Genomic DNA, 15,999 nt, shown 5'->3' with positions numbered 1-15,999 from the left:
GGTCAGGCTGCGGGGAGTGTGTCCCGACATGCCCAGGCGCCTCCCCAGGCTCATTCCCTTAGTGCCTTTACCCTGGTGCCTAGGCCTCATTTGAGGCCTACTTGCAGGGGAGGTTTCTGGCAGGGGCTCTCTCCACACTGTAAGGGCCTGGAGTCCAGACATCCTGGTTAGAGGGAAGAGGCCAGCAAGGGGGTCGATGTCCAAGGCCTCTTTGGCCCAGCAGCCTCAGGGCAGCAGGGAGAGCAAGAGGCCCACTGCGCCCCTAGGTCGGCCCTGCCCCTTCCCACACAGGTGCTGCTGCTGTGCTTGCCCAGGAGCTGCCTGACACTCTTGCTCACCCGAGTTCTCTGACGTTGCAGGGGGCAAGAACAGACGTGTCCATTTGATTCTGCCTTGGCCTGGGATTGTGGAGCCTATACCTGTCCCCCAGGCTCTGGGACAAGGGCCCTGAGAGAGGATCACCCCGAAGCACTTTTCTCCCTGGCTTGGGAGCAGAGTTCGTGGCTTATGGGAAACGCGGGCCTCCCTCGGGGAGGGAGCGGCGGCCAGCCAGCGAGAGTGCTTGCAAACCGGCCTTTGGAGGCATCCGGGGAGGTCTTCCAGCGGCGAGGGCCAGTTCTGCTCAGAGGCCCCACAGGCCAGGGACAGGTCCCAGCATGGACCCTGCCCCAGGCCAGCCTTGTCCAGACGTTCCTGGCCTCCGGGGGTACTGCCCCACAAGGAGGCAGGCTGCGGGAAGTGTGTCCAGGCATGCCCAGATGCCTCCCCAGGCTCATTCCCTTAGCGCCTTTCCCCTGTTGCCTAGGCCTCAGTTGAGGCCTAATTGAAGGGGAGGTTTCTGGCAGGGGCTCTCTCCACACTGCAAGGGCCTGGAGCCTGGACGGCCTGGTCAGAGGGAAGAGGCCAGGAAGGGGGTCGATGCCCAAGGCCTCTTTGGCCCAGCAGCCTCAGGGCAGCAGGGAGAGCAAGAGGCCCACTGTGCCCCTAGGTCGGCCCTGCCTCTTCACACAGAGGCTGCCGGGGTCCAGCCTCGACATGATCCAGGGGGTACCTCAGGATGAACCGCGTTGGCGAGAGAGAAAGAGACGTGAGACTAGACTTGATAGGCCCAAGTCTGTGTTTTACTTTCTGATAACTGGGTTTATACCCTTTCACAGAACGTTTTTAAGGTACAAGATGTTTACTCATGATTTCACAGGATTAGCATACATCATTTTGATTTTTAGGAAAAGCAGGATTTTTTTGCTTTCTAATTCTATAGTAGTTTTTAGCACATGATCTTCTGGCCTTGAGGCTATTAACATTTTATGCAGGTCAAGTGATTGTAAACCTATTTTCCGTTTTTATGGTGACCTTAACTGAAAGGTAACAGGGTCATAGGGAAACAGTACAGAGTAGAATTATATTCTTCTTAATACAAAAATTAATCTTAGTGCAAAAGTTGTCAGTTGCGTTTATCTAAGAAGTTTACCCCTTACAGACTCTGCGGCTTCAGTGAGGCAGCTTCTGCCCTAGTACTCCTGACTGACAATTAACAACCGTCTCATTGGTACCACACTAGGGCTAAGTTCTTATTTGTCTAGATCTTTAACTATATTAACAATGGTTTTTATAACACAACCTTAGCACATTAAAGGCAAAAATACAGCAAGCAAAACACAGCAAGCAAATCACAACCCAATAACCACCTATAGAATAATTTTCTTATGTTTTCTAATAGGACTCCTTTACCCCTTAAAAGGGCTCTATGTCTATTAGGGCTTTTATAGAATCAGGTTCTTCATGCTATTTTATGATTAGGATATTATAAGCAATCATGCATATTAGTACCAAGCGCATAAATGCATTTGGCTAACAAAACTACCAGCAGAGGTGTTTGAATTAAAACACTCCTTTCACCCTGAATAATCTCATAAAAAACTACCACCTGGGAAACTTATTGATTAAAGTTCTAAATTGATTCTTATTTGGGAAGAGATTGGGGAAGGCCTTCCTGTCTGTGTCAGAGAAATTAGGGAGTAGTTCATTGAGGCAGGCATCAGAAAGACAGATATCATCTTTAAGGTTAGAGCCGGGGGCAGCTTTTCAAAATTCCTGAAAACCTGATCTGCCTTGCCTGTCAGGCTTTCTCCTCGTGACCTTGTCATGGGTGGGATCTCGTGAGCTAGCCTTTTCAAAATCCCCTGAAAACCTGATTCGTCTTGCCCGTCAGGTTTTCTCCCTTACGGCCTTGTTAGGGGTAGGGTTTCGTGAGCTGACTTTTTCGAAACCCCTGAAAACCTGATTCGCCTTGCCTGTCAGGTTATCTCCCTTACGGCCTTGTTAGGGGTAGGGTTTCGTGAACTGACTTTTTCGAAACCCCTGAAAACCTGATTCGCCTTGCCCATCAGGTTTTCTCCCCTATGGCCTTTTTAGGGGTAGGGTCTCATGTGTTGGCTCCCGGCATCTCGCCCTTTTTTTACTTTTTAAGACAGCCAGATGGATCTGAGTCGCAAGCTTTTGAGTGCTCTGCCGGAGAGTTCTGACGATGCAAGGAAGGATTATAATGAATAGTAAAACTAGTGCTGCTACAGCTGCATAACTGAAAATAGTTGATAGGATATTTTTTTCAGTAATAAAGTTAGAAAAGTTGTGAAAAATATCGTTAGCAGCTCCTGTAGTAATAAAGTCCAGGCGGGAATGTTCTAATGTTTTTATCTGACCGTGAAGCTCTCCAAGATCTAAAGTAATGCTGGAGCTATTCCATATACCCGAAATATGATTTTTAATCTTTTCTCCATTGTAATCCATATCATTTACTTTTGGGGGGCATTACACAGATCTACCGATAATCAGCGTGACAGGATAACGCTAACTTTACCCTTAAAGCCTGTAACTCAGTTCCAATATGCATGACTGCTTCTTCCAGGGCATCTATTTTTACTTCTAATTTCCTATCTATAATCTCTTGCATAGCTAGAGTTAAGGAAACATTTTTTGAAATATCATTGACATATTGAGTGGTATGTACTTGTTGAGTCAAGGATATCGCTGCCACAGTGACAGAGGTAATTGCTGTTATCAAAGCTGAAATCCCTAGAATAAGTAGTCCTACAAACCATTGGGAACACATTAAATCTTGTAGGTGTTGCAGAACGGCTAAACCACAATTGTCATACCAATAGGCGTTCACTCTGACAGGCACCATAAGATAAGGTGGACGTTGCAGTACCACAAAAGAACAAATATTACATTGAGGGGTTAAACAGGATGAAAGCATGCATTGTTCACAGTAGACTATATTTGGTCCACCTGAATGATTCATTTGTATATGAAGTCTTTTTGAATCATTAGTAAACAAAAAAACCTAAGGGGAGGGTAAACAAGCCAGCACAGAATAGGTGGAATTGTTTTCTGGTCGAGTTAAAGTAACAATGGAGGTGGCAGCAAGGGCTCTCCAAATTTCTGGCTGTCAAAAAGTTTTACCCTTAGTTGTATAGGACAACATGGGGGGAACAAATTGATTATAATGCCATCTGCTGGGCACCAATGGCCAAGGGAGGGAATCATTATTTTAATTGCTAAGCCTACTGACAGCTCCTAGATTCTGACTTGGATTTGGATTGCTCCAGTCTTGTACCGAATAGTTTCCACCTCCCGGTATTCTATAATCTATGTTTGAATTATAAGTACAAGATTTCCATACTGGGTATCCCAGGCGGTTGTCTATAGTTTTCCATATGACATCTGACGGAGCAACATCAATACAATTTGGATATTTTGGTGGAGCATTAAGGAACAAAGATTTATAGGGGTCAAGGACCCCAGGCATATGAGCCTGTAATATCCAAACCAGCCGATCTCCTGTATTGTCTGAAAATTTTGATGCTGGAGAATCTGTCAGAATTGTTTTGGAGGCTCCAACACGTCCCTCCTTAGAGGGAGTGATGAGATCACTTGTATGACTATGGGGGAAGTTAAAGCAAAGGGGAAGGTCATCTGTTAATCCCCTAAAAGTATAGTTAAAATTGATGGGATAATGATCTTTATCATAAGAACTATAGGATCCTCCCAAGAGATGAGGCTGGTCTGTGTTGACCCGTATAGGGTCGCTGTTCCAAGTAACTACTTGGAAGGTCAGGGGACCAGGGAAATATGCCCAGTATTTTTCTGAAGTAGAGGAGGTAGCACTTGCCTGAGAAGACAGTAAAGCAAGCATAGCAATAAAAACCCTTTCAGGAGAGGCTGAAGATCCCTGCAGGGAAGCTATTCCCTGTGCTTGATGACAGAGTGACTTAATTTGTCCCCATGTGGGTATGGAGGCTTGTTGAGTTGTCCGCGCAGGACGTCCTGGTGGTCTTCTGCGACGTGAAGGAGTAGGAGGTTGGGCGCCATCTTTCATGCAAAGCCATGACATCTGTTTAGTGGGTGGATCCGCCGTTGGTTCCTCCGGGATCTCTGTTGCCGGTCATTTCCAAGTCTGCTGGACTTCCCGGGTGAGTGACCGAGGCGAGGGCAGAGGAGTGCTCTTCCTCTTTTGTGGCTGAGGCTGCGAGGGAACCGGAGGTCTGGGGGACTTCGACATGGCAAATCAGTCTGTCTGGGATCTAAATTGGCGAGTCAGCACCCTGTGGGAAAATACAAGCATACCCTCGCCCACTGGTTAGCAAGGGATCAGGTCCCTTCCATAGTCCGGAAAGGAGGTCTTTCCACTTTACTAAAGGTTTCATATCTTTTTGTTCTGGGTTCCAGTGACGGAACATAGCTGTTAAACCGGCTTGATCAGCGTTAAGGTTATTGAGCACAAAGAGGGCGTGCTGCAAAACGTGGTGTGGAGAACTGTATTTGAACTGCCCTTCTTGTAATTTAGAAATTTGTGTTTTAAGTGTCTGATGTGCCCTTTCTACAATTGCTTGTCCCTGGGGATTGTAAGGAATTCCTGTAGAGTGGGATATACCGAATTGGGCACAGAAATTTTTAAAGGACTTAGATGTATAAACTGGAGCATTGTCTGTCTTAATTGATTTTGGCATTCCTAAATAGGAAAAACAGGCAAAAAGATGTTGAACTACATCTTTATAGGCTTCTCCCATTCTGGCAGTAGCCACAATGACATGGGAGAAGGTATCTACAGTAACATACACAAAGGATAGTTTTCCAAAAGAAGGAACATGTGTTACATCCATCTGCCAAAGCACATTAGGTAGTAAGCCACGGGGATTTACCCCAAAAAGCAAAGCGGGAACTGAAGTAGGGCAAAGTTGACATGTTCTAACAATCTCGAGTGCAGATTCCCTAGGAATGTGGAACTGGTATTGAAGGGCAGTTGCATTTTGATGATGCATAGCATGTGAGGCTTTAGCATCTTCAAAATCACTGGCCACTATGGTTCGGGTTAGCAAATCTGCCTCTTGGTTAAACGTATGGAGGGGTCCAGGTAAATTAGAATGAGCTCTTATATGTCCAACATAGAATTGTTTTGACCTTTTCCAAATTTGCTGTTGAAGGGTAGATAACAATATAAAAATTGTGGTTTTATTTTCCGGTAAAACAGCCGTTTCAATTTGAGGGAACAACCTAACTACATACTGTGAGTCAGAAAATAAATTAAAAGCCTGGTCTAAAAACTCTTTGAACACCTCTATCACGGCTGTTAATTCTGCTTTCTGGGCTGATGTTTCCCCAGTATTTAAAACCCTTTTTGAAGTCTGGGTGACAATAGCAGCCTTTCCATTAGAAGACCCATCTGTAAACACCAACATTGCCCCCTCGATAGGGGAAACTTGACACCTTTCTTGAAATATCACCGGATGTCGTGAGAGGAAATTTAATAAAGGACTAGCAAGTAAATGGTGTAAAATTTGTCCTGGATAATTACCAATGACAATCGGCCAGTCTTCATTTAATGATAGAAGGGCATTTAGTTGCTCTTTATTATAAGGCACTATGATTTCAGATGGTTCTTTTCCAAACATTTCAATGCTTCTATGTCTCCCTTTAATTATTAAAGTAGCCACTAGTCCTGGATAACAGGCCACAACCTTTTTGGCCGTGACAGGTAAATGCAACCATTCTAGGGGACCCTCTTGCCAAAGCACCCCTGTAGGGGCCACAGCTGTGGGCAACACTATAAATTGCCATGCCATACTATAATCAAGTCTCTTAATATAATTTTTATCTAAAGCTTCTTCTACCTTCATTAAGGCTTCCCTGGCTGCAGGTGTCAGCATTCTAGCAGAGGTGGGGTCTGGATCCCCTTGAAGAATGTCAAAGAAAGGCTTAAGATCAGAAGTAGTCAACTTTAAAAAGGGCCGAATCCAATTTATATCCCCTAACAACTTTTGATAATCATCTAAAGTAACCAAATTATCTTTTCTAAGCTGCAAAGGTACATGAGTAACTGTTTCATTATTTAGGATTCTTCTCACATATGTTATAGGCATATTCACTTGGATTTTTTCAGGGGCCACTTTTAGGCCCCAGCGATTCAAAGTCTCTTGCAATTTAATCAAAACTTACTGTAAATAAACCCTATCCGGGTGTGCTAGCAATATATCATCCATATAGTGGACTAGATAGACATCCCGATGTTTCTCCCTGATACCTTGTAGGGCAGCGTCCACAAACTTTTGACACAATGTGGGACTATTTTTCATACCCTGGGGAAGAACCTTCCATTGAAATCTCTGATGAGGTTGTCTAAAATTTTCTGAGGGAAGACTAAAGGCAAATCTCTTTTTATCTTGAGGGTCTAAGGGAATAGTAAAGAAGCAATCTTGAAGATCAATCACTATAACATTGTAGCCTTGGGGAACAGCCACAGGGGAGGGAAGGCCAGGCTGTAAGGCTCCCATATCTTACATAGTGGCATTTATTGCTCTTAGATCTTGCAAGAGTCTCCATTTCCCCGATTTTTTTTTTATTACAAAAACTGGCATGTTCCATGGACTATTTGAAGACTCTATATGTCCAGCCTTTAATTGTTCTCTCACTAACTGTCGTGCTGCTGAAAGTTTTTCTGAATTTAAGGGCCATTGTTCCACCCACACCGGATCAGGAGATTTCCAGACTATGGGGTCAGCAGCGAGAACAATGGCCTCTCTTATAAATTTGGATATCTTAAGCCTTGTCTCTCTCTTCTTATTTTTGGGACAACTGGCTCAATTTGTCTCTCTTGATCTTTACTCAGACCCATAAAAGGATTATAACTTATCTGCGACATCTGTGCAGCCACCTCTTCATCTGGGCAATACAGCAAAACTCCCATCTGAGCAAAAATATCTCTCCCAATGAAGGAATTACATAAGGTTGAAAATGTCCCTGGCAGTCTTTACCTACATACCAAAGTAAAATTTGTGAGCTCTTTGTCACTGAAGGTGCTCTACCAATGCCAACCAACTCATTAGCTGTGGTTTGAGTTGGCCAAGCACTGGGCCAGTCACTGCCCGCAATACAGGAAACGTCTGCTCCCGTGTCTAGCAGGCCAGTCACCTTTTTACCATTAACTAGAATTGTCTTCATAGGTCTTTTTTGAGTAACTTGTGTAACCCAAAAGGCATAATCACTTGAATTAGACCCCCTGTCCCAACACTTGGCAGCTGAAGCTGCTTTTCTTGTGTCAGCATGACAAGGTAGCATCAGCAACTGAGCTATTTTCTGTCCTTTATAGATTTGAATAGTCTTAGTGGGGGGAGACACCATTATTTGAATTTCACCAGTATAGTCTGAGTCTATGACTTCTGGAATCACTGTGATCCCATGTAAGGATGTGGGGCTCCTGCCTATTAATAGTCCCATCGTTTCTCTAGGCAAAGGGCCATGAACACCAGTGGGAACTTTCACAGCGGTGGAGTCAGGTGTTAGTATTGTTGTGACGGTGGAACAGAGGTCCAGTCCTGCACTGCTTGGGGTTGCTCTGATGAGTTCTGTGACGGGACGAAGGGTATGAATGGGTTTAATGTCGTTGCCCCAATATTCAAGCTTGAAAAGGTTTAGAAGTGTAAGCAGGGGTGTTGTCAGTTTTAAGACATTAAGATAGCACAAGTCTAACAGTGAGGGGTTATTTTTGGTAGAAGCAGAATGAGCTTTTATATGTACCATAATCTTAAATAACACTTATTTATTGAAAGATTCATTCTAAGAAAACTTTTTTCTCTTAACATAGAGAGTAGACTAAATTCCAGTCTGTTACCAATTTACTGGATAGCAAACAAACAAATTGTTTTAGTTAATCTTAGAAAAGTCTTTTTATAAATCTTGAAGAACTAGCAGTATTTTTTTAAAAGGCATGAGAGTGAAACCATACAAGGCATGTTTAAAATCTAATTAAATTGTAGCCTGGTCATTGCTGTGACTTCTAACACTTTAACGTGATAGCTAAAATTATAACTGACAATATTTTACCAGGACATATCAGATTTTCATGAATTTCACATAATTTCTAGGATATCTATATAAGTAACATCAACCATACAATATAACCTGAAGATTTATCACTCCTCCAACAGTAATTCCCATGCAATTTAACAGGTCAAATGAACTCAGGTAGTTTAATAGCTCTTTGGGATGTCTCAGGGGCCCTCTGAAGCATCCCAAAGTCAGCTAGAAGTCAAGTTATTTAGGCAGTTTTGTCAATAAATATCAAAAGGGTTTATAGTACTCTGTCAGGTAGAATCATATAGATCACTGTGAAATAATATATTTACTTAGCCAAAGTAAAAAAGATTTTAAAGGTAAACATAGAACAGACCACTTTAGAGGTAAAGAAACTTAAAATCCATTATCAAAGGCAGTTCAACGTCTCAAGAAAACTTGTATTTATGCACAAAACTCTTCCCTTGGAGTGTACTTTCCATCAAGCCTTCTTAACACTTTTTGTACCCATTACTTTGTTCTCCCATCCTGAAACAGCCACCTGTAAGTCAGACTTACTTTCTTTTCCCTTCGTAAAATGTAACTATTTTTTATACCTTTTTTACTGAACACACACATCCTACTTTCTTTAAGCAACCAAGAATTTACCTTTATATTAGCACTCTATAGATTGGTGAACATAAATACCAGTGATAATTTCTAAAAAATTTCTAATGAACATCTCAGGATGGCATCAAACATTATTTATTAATAGTCTAAAATCTTTAGTTTCTCTGTAAGTTAATATTCAGTAATGAATGTTTCAGAATCTTATTTTATTTGGAAATGACCAAGCTATTTAATAAACTTCTGCTATTAGTTTAGCACAACTTTAGAAATTTAGGTTACCAAAACCTAGAGAAACTGTTTTAGACAGATATTTTTAATCTTAATAAAGTTTAAAAGCTCATATCTCACTTACCTTCTTTTTTTTTAAGTTTCTTACTTGAGGTACTTTCCTTGCTGACAAACTTGTAACAGATATTACAGTATAACAACATTTAACTTATAATAAACCTAGGCATAATGAAAATATTTTACTAGATGTTAATTACTCTAAGACATGTCTATATTAGATAGGTCAACAAACAAACATTAATATCAGGTATTTAATATTGAATATTTTTTAGTTTACCTGAACCTGGAATTTATTGTTTAATTTAGAATTATTTGATTTGTAAGCACTTACCTTTTTTTTTAAGCCAATTAAATAGAGCTCTTTTACAAATTAACCTAAAAAATACTACCCAAAGACAAAGATATACCAAGACATATTTAGACAGACACAGTGCGAGATCTAGCTTCATATTTTAAGTTTGGTGATGAATTAGATATTATAATATAAAATTTACTAGTTTATAAAAAAGTTGAAATAAATAAAAATTTTTAAAGGCTTTTCCCCTTTTTCTCTCAGTCTCAGGAGTTAGAGATGGTCTAGATAAGTGTTCCCTGGTCTCAAGGCACAGGGAAAGAAAATCAAGTTCTAACAAAAAGCAAAATAGCCATCATAAATCACAACACAGAACACAGAGTTAAAACACACACATATAAACCTGGCAGTCCTCATCAGACACTCCCTTAAATACAAGAATACAGTCTCTCAGAAAACCTTCTAGATAGACACAGAACTTCAGATGTCTTCAAAGATTTTAAGGAGGAAAGGAGAAGGAGGAGGAGGCGGAAAAGGGGGGGGGGGGCAAAAAGGGTGGCCTTACAGACGTCTCCTGCCACCTGCAGGTACCCAGGCATCCAGAGAAGGGAGGACTGGAACTCGGCCCTACCGGAATTCGAGTTCTCTGCCAAGAGGAGGTGATCAGTCTCCAATCCTCAGCTCAAGCTGAGGCCCTTCGACCAAATTACTGGGGGATTAGAAAAACGGGAGGGATAGGAAGGGCTAAGGAGAGGACAGAGAGAGGGAAGGGGAAAGAGGTCAATAAAGTCTCTTGTTCCTTACTAGTCGGGGCACTCTGGCCAGTTGTCTGTGTCAGGAGGAGACCAGGGACAAAAGGGCCCCAGTTGCGGCCGCTGGGTCTGGTCCATTGGCAGGCAAGCTGGCCTCTGAGTACCCTGAGTGGTCAGGATGTCAGTCTCAGGGAAGAAGAGTTCCCACCAGTTGCAGGAAGGGGACCCCTTCTAGGGCCCGTAACTGAGCTCTTATAAATGAATTGTCGGAGGAGACACATGTGCTGAGAAAGCAAGAGATCTCATTGGAAAGAGCACCGGGGTGGAGGGCAGGAGGGTAAGGGAACCCAGGAGAACTGCTGTCTTCTGGAAAACAAGGACATTGCTCTTGGACAAAGGGGGAAAAGGACTGAACACTGGTCTTTTTAACTTTAATTCCTCTGTAGTTAAGAAGTTGCATTATGATTCCAATAAAAAGTTGTCTTTCTTTTAACTCACTGTTACCCATTTTTGTTGCTAATTAGAAGAAGAAAAAAAGAGAAAAAAGGAAGAGGCTTAATTTAGAGAAGAAGGAAACTGAAACGTACCCACTTTTCTTACCCTACCTTTCTTATGTAGGGGGGCCTGTAGCGCCCTAGTAGGGTTTTAAAGAAGAAACCTAAAGCCTACCCACTTTCCTCACCCTACCTATCTTATGCAGGGGGCCCTGCAGCACCCTAGTGGGGTCCTAGCCGTCCTGAAAACTGAACAATGGGGGGGGGGCTTACCTTCGGGTTCCCTGTTCGTGGTGCCACTTGCCGGGATCCAGCCTCGACATGATCCAGTGGGTACCCTCAGGATGAACGGCGTCGGCGAGAGAGAGAGAGAGACGTGAGACTAGCCTTGATAGGCCCAAGTCTGTGTTTTACTTTCTGACAACCGGTTTTATACCCTTTCACAGAATGTTTTTAAGGTACAAGATGTTTACTCATGATTTCACAGGATTAGCATTACATCATTTTGAATTTTAGGAAAAGCAGGATTTTTTTGCTTTCTAATGCTATAGAAATTTTTAGCACATGATCTTCTGGCCTTGAGGCTATTAACATTTTATGCAGGTCAAGTGATTGTAAACCTATTTTCCGTTTTTATGGTGACCTTAACTGAAAGGTAACAGGGTCATAGGGAAACAGTACAGAGTAGAATTATATTCTTGTTAATACAAAAATTAATCTTACTGCAAAAGTTGTCAGTTGCGTTTATCTAAGAAGTTTACCCCATACAGACTCTGCGGCTTCAGTGAGGCAGCTTCTGCCTAGTATTCCTGGCTAACAATTAACAACTGTCTCATTGTTACCACACTAGGGCTAAGTTCTTATTTGTCTAGATCTTTAACTATATTAACAATGGTTTTTATAACACAACCTTAGCACATTAAAGGCAAAAATACAGCAAGCAAAACACAGCAAGCAAATCACAACCCAATAACCACCTATAGAATAATTTTCTTATGTTTTCTAATAGGACTCCTTTACCCCTTAAAAGGGCTCTATGTCTATTAGGGCTTTTATAGAATCAGGTTCTTCATGCTATTTTATGATTAGGATATTATAAGCAATCATGCATATTAGTACCAAGCGCATAAATGCATTTGGCTAACAAAACTACCAGCAGAGGTGTTTGAATTAAAACACTCCTTTCACCCTGAATAATCTCATAAAAAACTACCACCTGGGAAACTTATTGATTAAAGTTCTAAATTGATTCTTATTTGGGAAGAGATTGGGGAAGGCCTTCCTGTCTGTGTCAGAGAAATTAGGGAGTAGTCCATTGAGGCAGGCATCAGAAAGACAGATATCATCTTTAAGGTTAGAGCCGGGGGCAGCTTTTCAAAATTCCTGAAAACCTGATCTGCCTTGCCTGTCAGGCTTTCTCCTCGTGACCTTGTCATGGGTGGGATCTTGTGAACTAGCCTTTTCGAAAACCCCTGAAAACCTGATTCGTCTTGCCCGTCAGGTTTTCTCCCTCATGGCCTTGTTAGGGGTAGGGTTTCGTGAGCTGACTTTTTCGAAACCCCTGAAAACCTGATTCGCCTTGCCTGTCAGGATTTCTCCCCTATGGCCTTTTTAGGGGTAGGGTCTCATGTGTTGGCTCCCGGCAACAGGCGGTGCTGCTGGGCTTGCCCAGGAGCTGCCTGACAGACTCTGGCTCACCCGAGCTCTCTGACGGTGCAGGGGGCAGGAACAGACGTGTGCATGTGGTTCTGCCTTGGCCTGGGAGTGTGGAGCCCCTCGCTGGCCCCCAGGCTCAGGGGCAAGGACCCTGAGAGAGGACCACCCTGAGGCGTTTTTTCTTAATAGAAAAATACTGCAAAAATTGTTTAAAGTATCTAGAAATATAGGCAGGGCCAGTGTCTGTTTTAACAGAACTAGGAGTTTATGGTGGAGGTTTCTGTATCTAGGAATACAAAAACTCAATATTTAGAATCAGAGACTATATTAATGGGGTAAGGATATAGGCAAATAACTTGAATAAGAGCATATAATTTATTTCATTGAGCAGAATGAAATTTAGTGTAAAAGACTTGTATTTTTCAACAGACCAGAAAGAAGCTTCGGCGTTTTTTAGTCCCATTTATATAAAAAAACCTCAGCTTGTGGTATAGGCTGTGAGTTGATAATGCGAGAAATAATAAATCTAGTGTTTTTGAAGAAATTTCACAGCTTACCAGAAGGATAATGATATGAAATTTTTCTACAGTATTTTAGAAAAGTTATTTGGAAACCAGTATATGTTGGTAATGTGTTCTCAAATCGAGACTTATTCGTAATAAGGTTTTATTAAAGTATAAAGGAGATAGAGAAAGCCTCTGACATAGGCATCAGAAGGGGGCGGAAAGAGTGTCCCCCTGCTAGTCTTTGGCCAGATGTCATATAACTACCAGCAGTCTGTTAATTAGAGAAAGGAAATGTCTCAAAACTGAAGAGAATAGCACCAGGCCCCTCACCTACAACATGTACTCTGCGAAAACCTAAGCACCGGGTGAGTTGTCTCCGGCCACAAAATGATTGACATGAATCTTGAAGAAAGGCAGGTTTTCTAGCAAATACACTTTCATTCACATAACTTAAGAGAACATTTGCATGAGTAAACATACCAGTTTGTCAAGTCTGAATATGAGTCTTAGGCAGAACCAACTTGAAGACAGAGTCTGGGGTAAATGTATAGCACATTAACACAGTATTTTAAGAGAAACCTCTTTGCAAATTCATATAGAGAAGAAGAAAAATTATACATACATATATATATATATATATATATACACTTACTACAACTGACTTCCAGTTAGCTGTGGTAGAACAGGAAAAAGAATATCCAACTCTGTATTCTTAACATTATGAAAATATTATTCGTTTTATTGTTTACAGTCATCCAATTCTAACTTTCTGAAGTAAGCATTCAGAAAAATCAAAAAACTGTCTAACTACTAGGCGGTCTCCCATCCAAGTACTAACCAGGCCCGAACCTGCTCAGCTTCCCAGATCAGAGGAGACAGGGCACGTTCAGGGTGGTATGTCCTTAGACCGAGGCAGCTGCCAGGCGCCCTAAGAGCCCTGCATTGCACCTCCCTTTTTGTTCTGACCTGCTGGTCGGGCCTTGAACCGCAGCTCTCCACGGGGGGCGCGCGCTGCACTTGAGCCAGGCGCACGACCCGTGACTGGACTCCGGCCGGCCAGGCCCTGCAGCTCGGAGAGCAGCCGACGCCGCCCCAGCCCCGCACACCGCCACCCCCAGCCAGCACCCGCCTGGCCCGGCCCGGGGCGCTTCTGGGAACCTGAGCGGCCTTGCGAGCCTGCGGGAGCTGGGTGGGGCAGCGAGCGGCGCCGCACCGCTCCCCCCCCACCGCCCCCCACCATCCCGTTTGCTACTCAGGGTTCACGTGGCTCCGGAGGTGTGTCGCTTTGGCCCGGGGCCGCGGTCCTCGGAGCCTCCTGCGGGACACCTTTTCGGGATGGGTAGAAGCATTTCCCACTACAGACAAAAGAGCCCACACAGTGGCCCAAATCCTCCTCACAGAAATTATCCCCAGGTTTGGCCTGCCTTCATCCCTACAGTCTGATAATGGCCCAGAATTTACATCCAAGGGCACCCAACAACTTCCTCAATTCTTACAGACACCCTGGAAATTTCACATTCCATACCCTCCCCGGTCCTCAGGAAAGGTAGAAAGGGTGAGTAGAACAATCAAAAAAACCCTTACCAAACTAACCCTCGAGGTACATCTGAATTGGAGTAAACTTTTACCAATTGTTTTCCTCAGAATACAGGCTTTGCCCAGAAAGCCCCTGGGGCTGAGCCCCTTTGAGGTGATGTATGGAAGGCCCATGCTCCCTCCTGGACTCCCCCCTGAGCCTCCTCCCATACCAAGCTTCCTACACTCCCCCCTCTGCTGACGCAACTCCGCAATGCCCTCTGGAAATACATCAGTCACAATCTGCCTGCCCCTGACCCCCAAGCCTCCCTGCCCCCTTTACAAATTGGGGACATGGTCTATCTGTCTGATCATCCCCAGGGTGACCTAACCCCACAGTGGCAGGGACCATTCAAAGTCATCCTCCTTGCCCCAACTGCAGCTAAACTCAAAAAGGTCGCCTCCTGGGTACACCTCTCTCGTCTAAAATGGGTCACCTCCAATCCTGCGCTGCCCTCCTTAAATGACACCTATCAGGTCTCCCGCACAGCACCCACCTCCTTAAAATTCACCCAGCGACAACCCCTGCCAACTATCGGAGAGGACACTGAATGACCTGGACTCTCTTCAACCTACAACTGCTCCTGACCCAACTACTACAAGACCTCTGGATCAGCGCCCCAACAGGAACTTCCTTCAAAGACCTGACTGCACTGGTGTCTCAACTGTGGCTCCAGGGAACCTTCTACAACCTGACTCCAGACGAAATTGATTTCTTTACTCTCATTCTCTACATCATTCTACATCCTAATGAGCACTGTTCCTCCTCAGATTCAAATCACCACCAACTTGGGGCCTTCTGCCCCTCACCCTGACTGACCTCTCCCTGTCTCTCTAACTATAGCTGCACTCCTAATCTTAATCCTTGCTGTAGGCCTAGTAACTGTCTCCCCTCAGGACTGGCCACCTATTCTTCATCTTTCCGTGGGTATCGCCTACATTGCTAGCTGGGTTCTACTCCTAGGGTGCTATTTCCTCTGTACTGTCTAACTAACAGCCCCATGACTCCCCTGCTCCTTATCCTTGCTGCACTCCCCAGCCTCCTGGCTACTCCCTGCCCCTGCTCAGACATTTATTCCTACGTACATTCCTCATGTTACAATACAGCTCCAAAACCATGCACCATGACATGAACCTCAGGGGCGGGAAGTCCAAATCCCTACTCACTGTCAAAGTACAAAAGAGAGGGAGTTTCATGAGTACCTGCCATAAGCCAAATGGAAGAAACATATGTTTCTATCCCATTACCCACTGGGGGTACTCAGACGGGGGTGGGGTACTAGATCAAAATCGGGAAAAGAAACAAGAACAAGTTACAAAGAACATAATTTCCCGGTTACAGTTGACCCCTGAGCCTTACAAACACCTAGACCTCCTTTCCCAATTACGGCCTCTCCTAAAACCTACCTCTGGCAACCAACACCTTCCCCGCCTTCTCAACTCTTCCTTTCAATTCTTCCAGTACACACCACACA

The 15,999-nt window shown here is 43.7% G+C and overlaps 1 long non-coding RNA gene across 1 annotated transcript; it reads right to left on the bottom strand.

The window, feature by feature from the left end:
* Positions 1–3,260: 3,260 nt before the first annotated feature.
* LOC136155309 (uncharacterized) lies at positions 3,261–11,362 on the bottom strand. The gene is made up of 2 exons (XR_010660770.1): positions 11,061–11,362; positions 3,261–4,607 (listed from the first exon to the last, which is right to left on the bottom strand). It is a non-coding gene; the product is annotated as an uncharacterized lncRNA (long non-coding RNA).
* Positions 11,363–15,999: the final 4,637 nt, after the last annotated feature.

This window comes from Muntiacus reevesi, unplaced genomic scaffold (genome assembly GCF_963930625.1).
Source record: "Muntiacus reevesi unplaced genomic scaffold, mMunRee1.1 SCAFFOLD_116, whole genome shotgun sequence".
Classification (NCBI taxonomy): Eukaryota; Metazoa; Chordata; class Mammalia; order Artiodactyla; family Cervidae; genus Muntiacus; species Muntiacus reevesi.
The sequence above is the reverse complement of the archived record's forward strand: the minus strand, read 5'-3'. Positions and strand labels throughout refer to the sequence as shown.